Raw genomic sequence first — 20,551 nt, forward strand, 5'->3', positions numbered from 1 at the left:
CACAGTCCAACCGTAACGCGTCTTGGTGATTTCATTGAAACCTGAGTTATTAACTAGGTAACGCAAATAACTCTATCAATTATTAAAATAAACAAAATAAAAATACAATAATTAGTTTTTTATTTATTGTTTCTTCTGGGAAAACATAAACGTGTGGTGTCTCTTTCGTCTGTTCGTCTGTCTGTCTGTCTGTCAATTCAAAGTGCCCGACGAGGTATTGCTGAAGGAGGACTTACCGCGGTTATACAGGTGCCAATGCTTGTCACTTTAATGGCACAGTGCCAAACGCTCTTGTCTGGGTGTCAGGGCCATTCTCACGGTATAATATTGATACACTGTGCGTCATTATTCTCACCATCCAGTTTCGTCATCATCATCACCACTGGCTTGGGTGTTGTTAGTTATTATTGTTCACTATCACTATCGTTCATATCATTATCATCATCATTAGCATCCTTCATCTTTGTTTCATCATCATCTTCATCATCATCAATATTATCATCATCATCATCATCACGGCTCTCTTTCACCAACTATGATGAGTCCAATAAGACTGTGTTTATGGCTCGTGCGTGAACTTTTAAGTCAATATTTACATCAACACACAAAAGATCAGACAACACCTTTAGCCACCCCAAGAGACTTCTACTCTCTCTCTCTCTCTGCCTTCCCTCTCTCTCTCTCTCTCTCTCCTGGAGCGTTTAGGTCACATTAATCGCCCTTGTGTCATCTTTACCCCACAGTGTCGTGTCAATAACGTGGGCAGCCAGATGTTTGGCGTTTATCAATGTCGTCCTCTGCTTGAATTATCCTGTTTGGGTGTCCAGGCTCCTCTTCCTCCCCTCCTCCTCCTCCTCCTCCTTCCTCCTCCTCCTCCTCCCTCCCTCCCTTCTTCTTCCTCCTCCTCCTCCCCTCTTCCTCCTCCTCTTCCTTTTCCCTTCAGCTCCCCCTCCCTCCTTCCATCCTTTCTCTCCTTCCCTTCCTCCTTCCATCCCTTCCTCCTCCTCCCTCCTCCTCCTCCTCCCTCCCTCCTCCTCCTCCCCCCTCTTCCTCCTCCTCTTCCTTTTCTCTTCAGCCTCCCCCTCACTCCTTCCATCTTCCTTCCCTTCTCCTCCTTCATCCTTCTCTCCCTTCCTCCTCCCTCCTCCTTCTCCTCCTCCCCTCTTCCTCCTCCTCTTCCTTTTCTCTCAGCCTCCCTACCTCCTTCCATCCTTTCTCTCCCTTCCTCTTCCTTCCATCCCTCCTCCTCCTCCTCCCTCCTCCTCCTCCTCCTCCTCCTCCCTCCTCCTCCTCCCTCGTCTTCCTCCTCCTATATCATTATTAAAGAAAATCAGGTAATTCCCCTTTCGCCTTCCTCCTCTCTCTCCCCTTCTCATAATTTTCCTCGTCGAGCGTAAATTTTCCACTTGCTTTTCTTACGTGACGTGGCGGGGGAAATTTAATTTAATCTTGCTATTGTTATCTCTTATCTTATCTCCTCCTTCTCCTTTGTGTTTATCCTTCTCATTATTCCCTTGTTTTAACTCTTCCTGTCCATGGTATTCTTAGCATCTGGTTTAAGCCATCGATGTTTTTTTGTGTGTCTGTGGGATTCATTGTTGTTGATATGGCTAAACAGTTTGACCCAGACATTCATCATCTATCATCATCATCATCATCATCATCATCATCATCATTACTGAAGAAATTGATTACACTTTATGGCTACACTTCTAATGGAAAAATTATGGCGTAATCAACTTTGAAAAATGTCTCGACGGGTGATATCCAACGCCTTTCTCTCCTTCGTGAACCAAATGGCCTAAGAGACATGATTCAGCGTTTGTCAGATTGAAAAACAATTTTCATTTCGCAATAACCTGAAATTGATCTAAAATAATAAATAAATTATACATAACTTTACATATATTGTTCTAATAATTTTGTAATGCTGATAAGTTTATATAGTTTGAAATGATGGGTTTAAGTGTTGATTTTAGGTATTTAAAAGTAATTGCGATTAATGATAGATTACTTAACGAGTTATGTGTGAGACTTGGAACCTTTGTGTCGGTTTCATTCTGGGAAATTTATGTAATTGTGATGAAATTTTTTGGTTGGGATAAATTACGAATATAATTTCCGTCTTCAATAATAAAATAATTAGTAATTTTATAACCTGCAAAAATTACATTAACTTTAGTATATAATTTCAGAATAATTACACACATTATCGACCTGGAAAATTTATATCCGGTTAAGTATTTAGTCTAAAAATAATTGCATTCCGGATATCTTTTTACACAGATGATATTAAATTTTTAAACCCAATAATAGTCCGATAGGTTTTGATTTTTGTTTTAAAGAATTAGTAGATGTGTTTTAGTGGCAATAAATGGGAGGAGAGATTAATTGAATTTTCAAGCCATAAAGTGATGCGGGATGGCTTTTGATTTATGTCTTATTATTAAATCATATATTGGGGGTGTGTGTGTGTGTGTGTGTGTGTGTGTGTGGTGTGTGTGTGTGTGTGTGTGTGTGTGTGTGTGTGTGTGTGCTGCTGGCTCAGAAACTCTCAGATATATGGCAGGTGAGGTCAAGTGAGGTCAGGCGGTTAGGGTCAAGTCACGTTTGAATTGGATACGTTTAATTAGAGTTTCCACCACCAACTACCACTGCCACCACCAGACACCACTGACACCACCCACACCGCCACTGCCACCACGCCACCACTGACACCACCTACACCGCCACTGCCACCACTGACACCACCGCCACTGCCACCACTGACACCACCTACACCGCCACTGCCACTGCCACCACCAGCCACCACTGACACCACTGCCGCCTTTCTTATTATTAACGCCATTATTGTCACCACTATTGGGAGTACAATCACGAACGCCATTGTCCTCGACACTAATTACCGACACCACCACCACACTAGCCACCACCACCACCACCACCACCACTAATCACCACCACCACTAACCACCACCACTACCACCACCACTAACCACCACCCATATTGACCACTAGTCACCACCACTTACATTAACCACTAACCACCACTACCACTATTAACCACCAGCTACCACGAACACTATTAACCACTAACTACCGCCACCGCTATTAACCACTAACCACCACTACCCAGTACCACTAACTACCACCACCTAGCTACCAACCTCCACTAACTACCAACCACCAGTAACTACCAACCACCACTAACTACCAACCACCAAATAACACCAAACTTACCACTAACTACCAACCACCACTAACTACCACCAACCACCACTAACTACCAACCACCACTAACTACCAACCACCACTAACTACCACCACTAACTACCAACCACCACTAACTACCAACCACCACTAACTACCATCCAACACTAACTACCAACCACCACTAACTACCAACCACCACTAACTACCAACCACCACTAACTACCACCACTCCTGTAGATATGATCAAAGCTTCTTAATAGACAGAAGTTTATGTCCTCTCCACGTAGAACAATACCTCGGTCCTCCCTACCTTGTTATCTCCATTCCCTCTCCCTTCCCTCTCCCTCGCCTCTTCCTGCCCTCTTCCTCCCCCCCACCCTCGCCTCCCTTTCCCTCTCTCCCTCGCCTCCCCTTCCCTCTCTCTCCCCCGCCTCCCCTTTCCCTCGCCTCTCTCTGCCCTATTCCTTGCCCTCCCTGCCTATCCTTTGCCTCCCCCTCTGGTCCTTCTCTCCTCCCTCTCCTTTCCCTCTCTGCCATCCCTCTTCCCTCCTCTTTTTTGTTAATATCCATAAACTGACCACATCGTTTGATAACTCTTTTCCCAAACTAACAGCAGCTTTTGATAACCTTTCTAAAATTAACAACAACTTTAATATCTTTTTATATTAACCACAAATCATCATAATTTTCTTTAAAAGTAACGAAATTTGTTACTTTTGTCAAAACTAATGAATATTTTTGACAAATTTTTTCCCCAAACTAACAACAATATATGATTTGTTTTAAATGATTATATTATTTTTTTCAGTTTTCCTAAACCCCACCCCAACCCAACCCAACCCACCCCACCCCACCCCACCCCACCCCACCCACCCCACCCCACCCCACCCCACCCCACCCCACCCCACCCCACTCCCACCCCACCCCACCCACCCCACCACCCCACAACCCCACCCCACCCACAACATTTAATATCCTTTCAAAACAACATCCAATCACAAGAATAACTAGAAAAAAAGGGCAAGAAAAATGACCCCCCACACCATCACTCTCAGTTGGTACAAGAACTGGCGGAAAATATGAGAGCGTGACCTAAGGTTCAATATGTGTCAGTAGGGAGAGAAACGTGATAATATATGGCTGGGAGGGAGGCTGGTGGCGCTCTTGTTCCTACACGGTGAGAAAGGAGGAAGGAGGGGGAAGGAGGGGTGAGTGAGAGGGGTGAGAGTAAGTGAGAAAGGGAGGATGTGGGTGTAAGAGAGTGGTATATTTCCACCTCGAATTCATTTTTATCACACGGAAAAAATCAAATATGAACTTTCATTTTATAATCTAATCGTTTCTCTATCGTCAGCAAAGAGTTGAGAGTCGACACGCGCGCGAAGCCCTTTTAGAGGTGTGAATAACGTGTAAGTGGGTCTAGTTACCAGCCCCTCCCCCCCTCCCTGCCCTTAGGTCCGTGATCATACATGCGGTGGAGGAGGGACACCTACTTCAGCAGTCCCTCCTCGCCTCCTGCTGGGGATATGGTCGGGTCTGTGTTCCTCAGTGGTGGTTCCCAGAAAATATAATGTTTCCTCTGAGTTGAACATGCGGTTGAGTCGCCATTGGGTACAAAGTGTAAATTAATGGGGTTTTTTGTGGTTTTACGCATATGACACTTCACTAGATTTACGCATGACACTTAACTAGATATACGCATGACACTTAACTAGATATACGCATGACACCACAAGAAATACGCTGGAAAGCAGACAGTTAATGATGATGATGATGACAATGATACTGGTGATGATAATGAAGATAACTGATGATAACGATGATGATAGGGTCGAGTCTCTGTGCAATTTTGACGTCATTTAATTCACCATTTTTACATCATGGTTGAAAGGATCAAATTAATATAAGAATCAAATAGAATCTACCCTTAGTGTTTTAGATTAACATCACCAGTTAAGGGGGAGGGAGGGGGGGGGGGTTAACATAGTCTTAGAATCCCTTTTTTTTTAATGTAACTTTAGTATAGTAGTTAGATACGAGTTATATTACCAGTTAAGGGAAAAGTGTTCACATATGCATTTCTAATCTTCTTTTTTTTATAACGTAAGTCAGTTAGGTGTAGTGAAACCTCCACATAATGGATATTTATCGTTATATAATCCGTTAGATGGAGGGTTTCACATCTAATGGACCCTCGATATAATGGACTACCATCTCTATATAGTCCGTTAAATAAAGGTTTCACTGTAGATACATTCTCACAGCACTAATTAGGGTACAAAAAATTATCCTGCCAGGTTTACAGAATTATAGGTCGTGAGTTGTATCATATCACATCGACTCGTGTCAATTAGCGAGTTTGGCGGAAATTAAAGGGATCAAAATAATGGGCTTTAAAAATCGCTGTTGATATGGGGAAGTCACGTAATGGGGGACTGAGCCCTTGTTTATTAGCTTCTTTCTTCTTTTTCTTCTTCCTCTTCTTCCTCTTCCTCCTCTTCCTCTTCCTCTTTTTCCTCTTTTTCCTCTTCTTCCTCTTTTTCCTCTTCCTCTTCTATCTACCTAAACATGGACCACAACTAATCTATTTTACTTAGGCATAAAACATGAACTTCTGACGACTTTTATTTACAACACACACACACACACACACACACACACACACACACACACACACACACACACACACACACACACACACACACACACACACACACACACTCACTCACTCCTCCCATCCCCACCTATAACGAACACACCAGGCTCCTTATTCCTTCATCACCAAATCATTATCTAAATCACCCCCAAATCACCTCCAAATCACCTCAAATCACCTCCAAATCACCCTAAATCACCCTAAATCACCCAAAAATCACCCCTAAATCACCCCAAAATCACCCCTAAATCACCCCAAAATCACCCCGTAAATCACCACTAAATCACCACCAATAACGAAATAAATAACCCAAATAACCAAGAACGTGAAGGGTGGCTCAGATAAATTTACTTCCCCGTTGCTGTGATAATCTTCCTGACACAACACTGGGGTAATAATGGGGTGATAATGGGGTCTGGGGTGATAATGGGGTCTGGGGTGATAATGGGGTCTGGGGTGATAATGGGGTCTGGGGTGATAATGGGGTCTGGGGTGATAATGGGGTCTGGGGTGATAATGGGGAGTCTGGAATTGATAATGGGAATCTGGGGGTGATAATGAAGTCTGTGAGGAAGTGGTTTTTGCCTCGTGTATAAGATGACAAATGGTTAGGTTAGGTTGGGTTATGTTATTAATTCCTTGGATTTGCCTGGATTAGAAAACTCTTCATATATATTAAAAAACTGGAGAGAGAGAGAGAGAGAGTCTCCATGGCTACGGTATAACACGTTCCCGACAAGCTATTTCTAGACGAAGCTGGTGAGTGACGTGTGGCGATCACTCTGTCTGTCTGTCTGTCTGTCTGTCTGTGTGTCTTTCTCTCTCTCAAAATTTTCTCCGTCTTTCTCTCTCTCTCTGGGTGGGAGTGTGAAAGTGAGTGAGTGAGTGTGTGTGTGTGTGTGTGTGTGGAGTTCTTCTTCTTCTTCCTCCTCTTTCTCCTTTTTCTCACCCCCTCCCCCCCTCTTCCTACTCCTCCTCCTCTTCGTTTTCTTCTTTTTATAATTTATCTCCTTCCTCCTCCTCTTCTCCTCCTCCCCCTCCTCCTCCTCCTCTTCCTGCCTCCTGTCTTCCATCTTCTCCCCTGATGCCTCTTTTAAAACCTCTTCTTCTGCCCTCTTCGTTCGCCCGCTTCACCGCTTCACTTTTATCCCGACGGTCACAAAGGTTCCTCCTGCCATCGTCATGGAACAGGGGAAAAAAATGAAACCTCGACACGTGGAAAAGTTTGGTGAGGCTTCAAGCTTCAGTTGTTGTGAGGAGGGACTGGGATGCTCTCTCTCTCTCTCTCTCTCTCTCTCCTGATCTTGTCCTCTTCTCCTCTCCCTTGTTCGTATTTTCTTGTTTACATTTTTTAACTTCCTTTTTTATTTGTTTCTTCTATTTTACCTCTTTTTGATTCCTCCCTTTTCTCTTTTTTTCTATCTGTCCTCCCACGCTTCTTCTTTCTCTCCCCCTTTCCTTTTTTTCCTCCTTCCCCCACCCTCCTCCTCCTCCCCTTCCTCCTCCCGTCTCCCACCTCCCTTTCCCCCCCCTCCTCTACCTCCTCCCCCCCCCTCTCTACCTCATCCACCCCTCTCTACCTCCTTTCCCCCTCTCTACCTCCTTTCCCCCCTCTCTACCTCCCTTTCCCCCCTCTCTACCTCCTTCCCCCCTCTCTACCTCCTCCCCCTCTCCTACCTCCTTTCCCCTCTCTCTCTCCTCGTCACCCCTCTCTACCTCCTTTCCCCCTCTCTACCTCCACCCCCTCTCTACCCCTCCTTTCCCCTCTCTACCTCCTTCCCCCCTCTCTACCCCCCCTCCCTAACGCTCTAACAATCCCTCCCTGCAGAAGATATTTATTCCATCAATAACAAATCGACCTGACGTTTAGACACCTACACACACACACACACACACACACACACACACACACACACACACACACACACACCCACACACACACACACACACCCACACACACACACACACACACAAACATTGATTCACGTGTTTCTCTCAATGGCTTTCCATAAGGAGCCAAGGCCATAATGCTGTGGCCTATTAGTTACATTGGGTCGGGGATGAGAAGCATTTGGCCAACAGCAATACCTCATCTCAGATTGCATTCGCTGACGGAAGCTTTCAAGGGGCGAGATGAGCAAACATTTTCTCATTTATTTTCTCCTGTGTTCACGTTGCTAATATATCCTCCTCCTCCTATTCCTCCTTCTCTTCCTCTACATCATTTTTCTCTTCTTTCTCATTCTTCTTCTCCCTCCCTTCCTCCTCTTATTGCTTCATTCTTCTCCTCCTACTTTCTCATCTCCTCCCTTCTCTCCCTGCTTCCCTCTTCTCTTTGTCGTGCCTTACATCATCCTCCTCTCTTTCATTTCTCTTTTCCTTCTCCTCCTCCTCCCCCACAGCTTCTACCTTTCCTCTTCCCTTCCCTTCTCTTCCTCTCCTCCCTTTTCCTTTCCCTTCAGTTTCATTTACTTCCCTCCCTCCTCCTCTCCTTCCTGCCCCCGTGTGTATATATCTCTTGCAGACGTTTCAGTCGGTCGCACTGATCCGTGTCTCACTCAACAGCTGCTTTATTCCATACCGCGCCGTTTGATATTGTGGCCAGCCGTGATAAACAGCCAATGTGTGCGTGTGTGTGTGCGTGCGTTGCGTTGCGTTGTGTTGCCTTGCGTTGTACTGTTGTATTACGTTGCGTGTGCGTGTGTGTGTGTGTGTGTTTGTACGTTCAGTATGTCTTTAAACGTCCACTGAAGATAAAGTTTTCATCTCGAGGACTTGTCTTGTTTGAGGTGACATGACAGCGTTGTTCTCCTGAGGTCAGAAAAAAAATATAGCAAATTCAGTGTTAAGTTCACCGAGAAAGAACGCAACAATGTAGGAGACAAGATAGGTGGATACACAGACAGACAGACAGACAGACAGATAGACAGACAGATAGACAGACAGACAGACAGCCTCAGCCTTCTCGGGAAAGATAGACTGGAAGAAGATCGACTAGCTTGGTAGACTTTGTGGCCTGGGTTTCCACATTTCTCTCTCTCTCTCTCTCTCTCTCTCTCTCTCTCTCTCTCTCTCTCTCTCTATGGGATGAATTATTCAAACAGAATTTAGGTGAGGTTTTGATTACGTTACAACGACACGACCGCTTAACGACTACGACCAGCACTAACATTACGACCAGCACTAACGACTACGACCAGCACTAACGACTACGACCAGCACTAACGACTACGACCAGCACTAACGACTGCGACCAGCACTAACGATTACGACCAGCACTAACGACTACGACCAGCACTAACGACTACGACCAGCACTAGCGACTACGACCAGCACTGGCGACTACGACCGAAGTACTAACGACTGCGACCAGCGCTAACGACTACATTAGCACTAACGACTACGACCAGCACTAACGACTACGACCAGCACTAACGACTACGACCTGCACTAACGACTACGACCAGCACTAACGACTACGACCAGCACTAACGACTACGACCAGCACTAACGACTACGACCAGCACTAACGACTACGACCACGACCCTGCTTAAAGATTTATACTATTGGATCTTTTCTTTTGTTTATTCTCCTCCTCCTTCTCCTCCTTCTTCTTCTTCTTCTTCTTCTTCTTCTTCTTCTTCTTTTGCTTATCCATCTTTGTTATTGTTTCCTCTTCTCTAATTGTCTGTTCTTTTAAAAGTTATTCACCTCTCTCTTCTCCTTCAGTCTATCAGTTCTTTCTTCTTTTAAGTTATTCTGTCATTCTGTGTCCCCCTCCCTCCCATCTCCCCCCCCTCCCACCTCCCCCCCTCCCACCTCCCCCCTCCACACACACACACGGGGCTAACATGACCAACTCCAAAAGGTTTTAACAAGCTAACTAACCGGGAGATAATGAGGTGCTTTAGTGTGTGTGTGTGTGTGTGCGTGTTTGCGTGCGTTTTGTGTGTGTGTGTGTGTGTGTGTGTGTGTGTGTGTGTAAAAAATATTCTAAACACAAAGAGAGGAATTAAACTAAAAGTAGATTGAAAATTGCATGCCTTAGATAATATTATGTACTCACGCGATGGCAACACTGCAGTAGTGGCAGGGGGGACTGAGCGGTTCCGCTGTTGTTAATTAGCTCGTGAAAGACCGTCTCATGCGATTGCTATCTTCTTTGCCCTGATTACCCTGGACTAGACCCCCTGTTAACACGCTATGTATTTTATTTTATTACTGAAGAATACTAAAGGTCCGTGAATTGTGCTTCTAAATCAGTAAATGAATTTTTACTTTGAAAATTGAGGTAAATGTCAATGTGTGGCTTGTAGGCTTTTATCTCTGACCGCAAACAGTGTGTGATTAGGGGGGGTAAGAATCAGCCATCCAGAACGTGTCTAGTAATGTTTTCTTGTGTATAATAAAATTTGCATATTTTTTCTCAAGACATGATAGGGTGAGGTTTGGGGCTTGTTTACGTCCGTGTGTGTGTGTGTGTGTGTGTGTGTGTGTGTGTGTGTGTGTGTGTGTGTGTGTGTGTGTGTGTGTGTGTGTGTGTGTGTTAACGACCTTGATAATGCCAGGAGATTTATGGTACCATGATGTTAATTTGCAGTTAGTTTTGTATGTATGTATGTATGTATGTATGTATGTATGTATGTATGTATGTATAGAGCTAAAACTAACCGGCAAAGAACTGATCAATAATCTCAAATAAAAGATAAAAACCGGGTTAACAAAATCCCAAATGACACCTTATAAAAATCCTGTACTAGTCTTTATTTATTTATTTATTTAGTTATTTATTTATTTATTTATCTATCTAGTTATTTATTTATTTATTTATTTATTTGTTATTGTGTTATTTACTTCAATTATTTATTTATTTAGTTTGTGTGTTTATTTGTTTGTGTGTTTGTTTGTTTGTTTGTTTGTTTGTGTTTGTTTGTTTGTTTGTGTGTTTGTAAATCATGTGTGACCTACATAGCGACATGGATGATTTTATTTCTGTCAGAGTAATTTTTTGTTCTCGTTCAACTGAGACGATTAAAGGAGAGAGTGTTGTGGTTTCACTGTGTATGTTGCTGTGAGGAAGAGATGGTGTTCCTTCCTTCCTTCCGTCCTTCCGTCCTTCCACTTTGTTTCCTTCCTATCTTCTAATTTCTACCTTTCTTCTTTCTTTCCTTCCTTCCTTCCTTCCTTCCTTCCTTCCTTCCTTCCTTCCTTCCTTCCTTCACTTTATGCATTCTTCTTTCCTTTTTCCCTTCTTCGTTCATTCCCTTCTCCTTATTTCCTTCCTATCTTCTAGTTTCTACCTTCCTTCTTTCCTTCCTTCTTTCCTCCTCCTTTCATTCCTTTCCCTTGATTTCCTTCCTCTTCGCATTCCAACCTCCCTTCTTTTCCCCTTCCCTCCTTCATTCATTCCTTTCCCTTTGCTTCATTCCTTCTCTTTTATGGCCTTCTTTTTCTCGTTTCTACCTTCCTTCTTTCCTTCCTTTATCCATTCTTCTTCCCTTCCTCCTTCATTCCCTCCCTTATTTCCTTCCTTTTTCTCATCCCAACCTTCCTTTCTTCCTTCACCCCCCCTCCCTATATATCCTTCCTTCCTTCCAACCTTCCTTCGTTAAGTAATCTAACTCCTTGGTCCTGACCACGACGAGGAGGAAGAAGAAACGGCTCTGTATATCAATGGTAACACAAGACATTCACGCCCTTATTTTCTATCCGTCGACGCCTCGCTGCCAATCTCGTCTCGCTCCCGTGATGGAAAGTCAACAAGAGTGGACCTGATGTAACGTCACTTTGCCATTCATAGTTTGGACCTGGAAAGAGAGAGAGAGAGAGAGAGAGAGAGACAGAAAATCATATAGTCAGTCGAACGTGTGTAGAGATTTGATAGCTTGTTCGTTGTTGCTCATGGTAGAGAGGGTGTGTCTGTTTGATCCCGTTGTGGAAGACAGATACAGACACAGACAGAGATAGACAGACAGACAGACAGACACACGACTCCTGATAGTATACATTAAGTTCGCACTTCATTTAAAACTAGGTCAACAACACACAATTTTAGTTAATTTTATTGTGAATATTTCTAATGGTATGACTTCACCTGCATCGTTCCATTTATGCTAATTAGACTTGAACCGGTGTCTTTTACGATTTTTTTTTATTATTATGATTTTTGTTTACTATACATGCAATCTAAGGTGTGTGTGTGTGTGTGTGTGTGTGTGTGTGTGTGTGTGTGTGTGTGTGTGTGTGTGTTGAGAAGCATATAAATTATATTTTTCTCTTACACGCGACACACACACACACACAGACATACACACACACACACACACAAACACACACACTTCTCTCTCTTACACCACTCAGAGTAACAAAACTCCCTCCCTCAACACCACCCACTAGATCACCACCCATAGTGTATGTATGTGTGTCGTGTTCGCTCCTACTAATGGCAGACGGTGCTAAAAATTACCCCCAAGTTGAGGCAGTGTTTCCCCTCACGTCGCCTTGATGCCACTGTTTATATATTCTGGGTTGGGTTGGGTTGGGTTGGGTTGGGTTGGGTTTGGTTTGGTTATTCTTAAAGTAAGTTAAGCCAGGGATGTCTAATCTTCACGTGATATGGATTTTATGATGATTGTTGGAAGAATAAAAGAGACTGACATTTAAACGTTTCAACTCCGTGATTTTCTAAAACCCCTTCGATATTAGTTCTTAAATTTGCATAGTTACGAGCTGGATGGAATTTGATAATACTGTCATTGATTTAAAGGTTTATACTATATGGCACCTTGTATATGTCTCATGTTATACCTCTTATATATTATGTATATTTACGCTTATATATAATTTCTACCGCATGAATATTAAAATACGTATATAATTTTCATCACAAAGTCAGATTATATTTTTTTCCTCAAATTAACACAAAGTTTATAATATAGTTCACAAGTATATAATGTATTCGGGGTTGGAATTCACAATCTAAACATAATTAACCACTAACTAATGATTTGCTAGTTACTAGAGCGGTGTTGGCTAGTTTTTCAGACAGTATGGAATCCACGGAACGCCATATTTCATCAAAATCTAAACTCTCTCTGGTGTAAAATTTCTCCACAATGTTAGCTACCATGCATACTAATCCTGCCTCGTATATAATGTGGACTGGAATGACGGGGAGGGTGCCTGGTTGTGACGGATTGGTACTTTCGTTTATCTCATCTCTGTCCCACCCCTCTCTCTGTCTCTCTCTCTCCCCCTCTCTCTCTCCCCTTCCTTATCTCTCTACTCTCCCTACCTTCATTTCACCTCATCCCCCTCTTTCATTTTGTTCCCTGATTTCCCCTCACTGCTTCCTTTCCTCTATCCTTCTTCTTCTTCCTTCCTTCTCTCTATATCACTCTCTTTGTCCCCCCTCCCTTATTACCTCTTCCCCTCCTAAAATAATAGTCTGTTCGGACACAATTAAATGCAACATATTCAGGAATTTTTTGAGAATTCTAAATTATTTCCTGGGTTTTCGAAGCATTTTCTGACCTATCGGAAAAATAAAGTGAAAATACCCTTACAAGGTTTCTGGAAAAATTGTATTTGACATTTTTCCGCCGTAAGAGTCTCGCCTTGAGTCTCCCTCCTGAGTCTTTTCCTGAGTCTCTGCCTGGGGAAAATATTAGGCTCGTTATTACCCTCTTAGTTCAAGACGCTGAATCCGGATTTCCCAAATATTGGCTCAGACACAAGGGCGAACATACAGTAAACATTCTAAACCGCTTATTGAGATGTTTGTCGATAAATTGCACACACACACACACACACACACACTTGAGACCTCTCGAACGAAGGAAGGATTCATATGGTCTTTATTATGACACATGCACAGTCAGTTCCAGCGCTTGCAAGACTACTTCACATCGCCTTGGTGGTGTTTGTTTTCATTCGCCCGTTACGACACGCCAACAAATGCTTCGCCTGATTTATGTTCGCCTGTTCGCCATATATATATATATTTTTTGTTCTTTTTTTATGATGGGAGAAATTTAATCAGTTTTATAGACATGAAAATTTGGTAAAAGAAATATTGTCTTGTGCGATACGGATTCCGCCATAACATGAGTCAGCTCAAGAAGTGGGGATTTTTTTTCCCTAGATAAACCCAGCCTCCAACACACACTCCCCCAACACCCCCCCTCCCACTCCACCACCCCAACCCCTCTCCCTCCAATTCCTCTCCCCCCACTACCCCCAACACACCCCCCCAACACGCCCCCTCCCACCCCAACCTCCCCCAACCACTCCTCCCCAGTCCCTTCAGCAAACCTTCGTAATGCAATAACTTGAGCCAACCTTTCGTCCGAGATAACGGTCCTAATGTCTGATGCCATTCCCTGTGAAGATGTGAAATTTATCCCCTCTCTCCACCCCTCTCCTCCTCTCCTCCGCCCCTGTCCCTCCTCACCCTCGCCCTCTCCGCCCCCGCGATAAGTGAACTTGTCATCTTGGAATCAACTAAAGAACCCAATGGTGAAACAATGAGGCGCCTGACAGCTTATAAATGATTCTTCTCTTCACTTGGCCTGGGACGCTCGCCTCAGAAAAAGTTGCATTAATAAATAGATGAAAAAAAAAATTGTTACAATTGGTCTGACGTAAAGGAATAATAATATATTTTTTTACGTGTGTGTGTGTGTGTGTGTGTGTGTGTGTGTGTGTGTGTGTGTGTGTGTGTGTGTGTGTGAAAAACAAAATACAAAATCCCTCACAAGATCCCTAGCCTTTCACTCTTCGGGTTCCTCACTGCACCCCCTGGCTGTCATCTGAGCTCTCGCCACTACCACAGCTCAGCACTAGTTCTTACTCTCCTGGTTTCATTACTGTTGACAGCTGTTGTTTGGCTGAACGTAAAATTATACCACGTCCTTCTGGGAGTCATGAGCTTAGCTAAGACACCAAGAATAGTCGTGGTATTAGCGATCTTAATAATAATAATACATATACTACTACTACTACTACTACTACTACTAATACTACTTAACAATAGCAGTTATAGTAATAATAACTAGCAGAAAGTCATGCTCGACGGCCCTTCATTGAGTCAGGAATGTGTGGCATGAGGGACAGGGAAATGGTGTACGGTTGAACAGGGTCACGAGAGGTTATGTACGTATAAGGTCAACTGGTGAACGTATTTGGGAGGAGAGGTCATGTTAGGAAAGGATGAATAGGGTCACTAGAGGTCAGATGTGAAGGTAATTGCTAGACGTGTGGGTTAGGAAAGGTCAAGTAAGGTCACATAGGGTCATAGGTCATCAAAACTTAGGATTTAAGGAGGAAAACTAAGATAAAAGGAAGATTAAAATGAAAGCTTAAACGGAAAGGAATTTAAGTTGAGAAAAAAATGAAAAAGGTGAAGAAGAATTAGGAAATATAAAGAAAAGAGAAATTTAAGTAGAAACTAAACCAAGGAAAAATGAAGGAAAATTTAAGGAAACAAACGAGTCAAACTGGAAAACATTCATGACAAAATTAGTAAAAAAATATATTCTAATTACGTGACTCAAGTGATTTGTTTTCCTCTGTGGTATTTTTCCCCCCTAAGTGAAATTTTCTTTCCAGCTAAAACTATGTCAGGATTTGCCGACTGTCTCAGAGGAAATTGGCAATAAGTTACGAGTGTGTTTCTGGAAGTGTGGCGGCTCCTTATACACAAGTATTTACAGATGGATAAATATTTAAAGATGGATAGATATTTACAGTTTGATAATATTTACAGATGGATAAATATTTACAGATGGATAAATATTTACAGATGAATAAATATTTACAGATGGATAATATTTACAGTTGGATAAATATTTACAGATGGATAAATATTCACTATTTAATTACACAACACCTGCAAATACCATATAACTTCTCACCTGTCCACGTAATTAACCTGTTGTGTAATTTTTAAAGGTATGACTCAAGTTCCATTAGCCAGGAGACAATTTAACTTACTGTTGTGTTAATTAACCAAGAATACTACACCGGTTAATGATCTTAATTGTTAAAGCACATTGTTACATTATTGTTAACGATGTGTCATTTAAGTGTCGTCTCATCACTCGTTTGAATGAAAAAAAAATAAGTAAAAAAAATTCTGTGAGTTTTAAGTTGATATAATTAGACTACAAGTTTATTGGTATTTCACGAAGATTAGGATGTTAATCCCCGCTTATTTTACCTGATGATTAAAGACTCTTAGGTTAAATACGGGTTGGGGGGGTTAGGTTAGGTTAGGTTAGGTTAGGTTAGGTTTGGTTTGGTTTGGTTTGCAACAGGAGTAGGAAGACGAGGAGGAAGAGGAGGAGGAGGAGGAGGAAGAGGAGGAGGAGGAAGAGGAGGAGAAGAGGAGGAGGAGGAGGAGGAGGGAGGAGGAGGAGAAAGGGAGGAGGAGGAGGAGGAACAGGAGGAGGAGGAGAAAGGGAGGAGGAGGAGGAAGCCAAGTGTTTACAGGAGGTAATGAACCATTCCAAGTGAGGGATCGATGTGAGGTGTTGGTTTTATGGTGAGCCTTACACCCATTTTCTCCGGGGCGGGGCGGGGTGGGGCTTGGCACGGGGCGGGGGGTGGTGGTGGAGGTAGGGGCGGTGGATCGGTGGGGGCGGGCAAGGGAGGGTAGGGGTGTGCGGGGGTGAGTTAAATTGCCCCACGCTGGAGGAGAATGGGGCTGCCCTTTAAAGTTATTTGAAAATCTTGGATGTCTGTCTGTCTGTCTAACTCTGCCCATCTGTTTGTCTGGCTGTCTCAGTCTGCTTGTCTGTAGTTATTTTTGTCTGTCTGTGTGTGTCTGTCTGTCTGTCTGTCTGTCTGTCTGTCTGTCTGTCTGTCTGTCTGTCTGTGTCTGTAGTTTTTTTGTCTGTCTCTCTATCTCTTTCTTTCTGTTTGCTTCTGTATCTTTCTTTATCAATCTGTCTATATCTGTCTTTATTATTGTATATCTGTCTATCGGTCTTTAATAATCTTCCACTATTGTAAGAAACAGATGAAGGAACACAGAAACTCTCAAAGGTGGAGAGAGAGAGAGAGAGCGATTCATAAGGAGGAGCCCAGGCGTCACCTTGGACTACCTGAGAAAGAGGAGGAGGAGGAGGAGGAAGGAGGGAAGAAGAGGGGAAGGAGGAAGGAAGAGGAAGAAGAAAAGGATAAAGGGAAAGGTGTGAAGAAGAGGAGGAGAGGACTGACAAGGAAATGTGACCCACTGTAGACAAATAAGATAAAACCTAACCTAACCTTGCAGTGGTGTGTGTGTGTGTGTGTGTGTGTGTGTGTGTGTGTGTGTGTGTGTGTGTGTGTGTGTGTGTGCGTGTGTGTGTGTGTGCAGGTCACCCTAATGCTCAGTGTGGTTTGAAAGGAGGTTCTTCTATACATTGGCTTGACGACCCGCTTAAGGCACTGCGTATATAACACATTGAATATGAAGCCTTTAGTACTGTACGCTAGGTGGCACTGTAACCGGCACTTAACCTAACCTAACCACCACTCCACATATATAATTAGGTAACCATTCATAGCTGGGTGTACTGCGGGTATCCCAGGCATTCTTAGGTTGGGTTGGGTTGGGTTGGGTTGGGTTGGGATAGGTTAGGTTAGGTTAGGTTAGGTTAGGATAAGTTAGATCACTTTCCGAGTTGGAGTAATAGGGAGGGATCTCTTTGTGTTGGATTAATTTGCTCTGTGAGCAACTTGTGACAGTCTTTGGGGAGTTGGCTAGCTTAGGGGGCCCTATTACTGGGGGGCTCTCTCTCTCTCTCTCTCTCTCTCTCTCTCTCTCTCTCTCTCTCTCTCCGCATACCCATACCATTTTCATCATAGTACAATCACGCTTCGCCATTCCTGCTCCCAGAACATGTTATATCTCATCCCAAAAATCTCTAAATATAAATTCTCTCTGTTTTTCAGGTAAATACAACCATAGTTCACCCGGACGCTGAGGACGATAAGACCCTATTGACAATTAACCCTCCAAGATTTAGGGTAAGTTACCTGTGTTTCGTGTAATTAACCAAAGTCTACCTGTTTTTTTTTATGCCATTGTTTATTTAACTCGTAAGGCAATATATGAATACGTTAACAAACATTATAAACTCGTGCATCGACAAACTTTCCCATTAACACATAAATTTGGAGGCAAACAGTGCAGCGTGTGAATCATTTGTTATTCAGATAGTTTATGTTTGCAGAGGTGTTGAATTTAGGAGAGAAAAAGTTAGTATTATTTTTTTTCAAGGGGTAGAGATGGGACACGGGGAGGGGGGGGGGTAGAGGAGGGACTGGGTGGTAGATGGGGTAAATGAGGGAGGAGGGGTTAGACGGCGGAGGGGAGGGGGGAGTATGGTGATTTTGACGTGACTGAACCAACACTGGGCGATACTTGGAAACTATTAAGACAAATCAGGTAAATTCTCCAGTGTGTGATCCTCCTGTAAATTGCCAGTGTAATGGATGACATTTTATAGACAGGTGAGTGACCTTTGATACGTTGACTTTGGCTAGTGATCGACTCCAGCTAGTGATCGACTCTGGCTAGTGATCGAGCTTGGCCAATGGTCGAATCTAGCTAGTGATCGACCTTGGCAAAATAGAGAAAGATGGTAAAATCGACCATCCAAAATCTGTAGACTTAACAGATGAAGCGCTACTCGTATCACCTGAAGATTAAGCACCCAACATATTTCACCTTGCCTAACCTACCCCCCCTCCCCCCTCCCTCCTCCAGGTAACATTTAAGGTGTATAATCATCAGGTGAAATGAATCCGAGCGTAAATCAACTCTCAGGTTAAAGATTATATCGGTGACTTGGTGTATACTTGAGGGAAGGTTTGGTTGGTGTCTCTAAGGCGGTGAGTTAAGATATTTAGCCAGACTCTGTTTTAGTAAATAAGTTAAAAATGTTAAAAAGGGGTGAAAATTTGATGGTAACTCGTCTTTCTTTTACCCAGGAGAAACATGTAAAGTGAGATAGGGTATAGATAGGCCACGCCACTGTCTTGTGTTGGCAGGTAATGTAAAGTCTGTCAGCTTTGATCTTCGGTGTTGCTTGTGAGTCTTTGGTATATCTGCTTTACCTTAGAGGTGTTCCAGCGAGGAGGGCATTTCAGGTCTCAGTTGACAATCATCCTCTTCAATGGTAAAAGTAGTTGGAAAAATGTGTCCAGGATTATTATGTTTTAGCAGTTGTTTCCATCACACAGTCGATCTTGTCTGTCAGTATTAATGTGGGTTTTCCATTTCTTGAGCTGGAGAACTGACTGGTGTAATCAGACACATGATATTATCAGTAGAAAGTTGGTTAAAATGTGATGGCATCCACCATAGTAATCAACTTTTCTGTCGATAATAAAACATTAAATTGTTCTCCGTCAGTGAGTCGGTGAGTGATCAGACGACGATAAAAGAGCTACAACTTTAAACCAAGAAGAAGGAAACGCGCACACACACACACACACACACACACACACACACACACACACACACGCGCGTTCTACATAAATGCGTGTTAAGAGTAACCAGAAGTTTTGCACTATTTTTTTTCATAAGGTTTGTGCCTGGAGCAGTGTGGTGTGGAAGAACAACCTGACGAAGGGCCTCAGGGTAAGGCTAGGGGCTCAGGAGTAGGACAGGGCCAGGGTAACGCTAGGGGCTCAGGGGACAGGGCCTCAGGGTAACGCTAGGGGCTCAGGGGTAGGACAGGGCCAGGGTAAACGCTAGCTCAGGGGTAGGGACAGGGGCCGGGGTACTAGGGGCTCAGGAGTAGGGACAGACCAGGGTAATGCTTAGCTCAGGGTAGGGACAGGCCTCAGGCAATGCTAGGGGCTCAGTAGGGACAGGCCAGGGTAACGCTAGGGGCTCAGGGCAGGAGACAGGCCAGGGGTAACGCTAGCCTAGGGGCAGGACAGACCAGGGCAACGCTAGGGCCCAGGAGCAGGACAGACCAGGCAACGCTAGGGGCTCAGGAGTAGGACAGGGCCTCAGGTAAGGCTAGGGCTCAGGAGTAGGAAAGGACCAGGTAACGCTTAGGGGCTCAGGGGTAGGACAGGCCAGGGTAACGCTAGGGGCTCAGGAGTAGGGACAGACCAGGGTAACGCTAGGGGGCTCAGGAGTAGGAGACAGGGCCAGGCAATGCTAGGGGCCCAGGGGTAGGACAGGACCAGGGTAACGCTAGGCTCAGGAGTAGGACAGGCCTCAGGGTAAATGCTAGGGGCTCAGGAGTAGGACAGACCAGGGTAATGCTGAGGCTCAGGAGTAGGGACAGGGCCTCAGGGAAAGGCTAGGGGTCTGGGAGTAGGACAGGGCCAGGTAACGCTAGGGCTAGGGGTAGGGACAGACCAGGGGTAACGCTAGGGGCTCAGGGGTAGGACAGGGCCAGGGTAACGCTAGGGGCTCAGGAGGGGACAGGACCAGGTAATGCTAGGGGCTCAGGAGTAGGACAGGGCCAGGGTAACGCTAGGGGCTCAGGGGTAGGACAGGGCCTCAGGGTAAGGCTAGGGGCTCAGGGGTAGGACAGGGCCAGGCAACGCTAGCTCAGGAGCAGGGACAGGGCCAGGGTAACGCTAGGGGCTTAGGGAGTAGGACAGGGCCAGGGAACGCTAGGCTCAGAGCAGGGACAGGGCCAGGAAAACGCTAGGCTCAGGAGTAGGACAGA

At 44.1% G+C, this 20,551-nt stretch overlaps 1 pseudogene; it reads left to right on the forward strand.

Moving 5' to 3' along the window:
• The window catches only part of LOC121857411, a 42,053-nt pseudogene extending 22,483 nt beyond the window's left edge, over nt 1–19,570 (forward strand).
• Nucleotides 19,571–20,551: the final 981 nt, after the last annotated feature.

This window comes from Homarus americanus, unplaced genomic scaffold (genome assembly GCF_018991925.1).
Source record: "Homarus americanus isolate GMGI-L3 unplaced genomic scaffold, GMGI_Hamer_2.0 scaffold21010, whole genome shotgun sequence".
Taxonomy (NCBI): Eukaryota; Metazoa; Arthropoda; class Malacostraca; order Decapoda; family Nephropidae; genus Homarus; species Homarus americanus.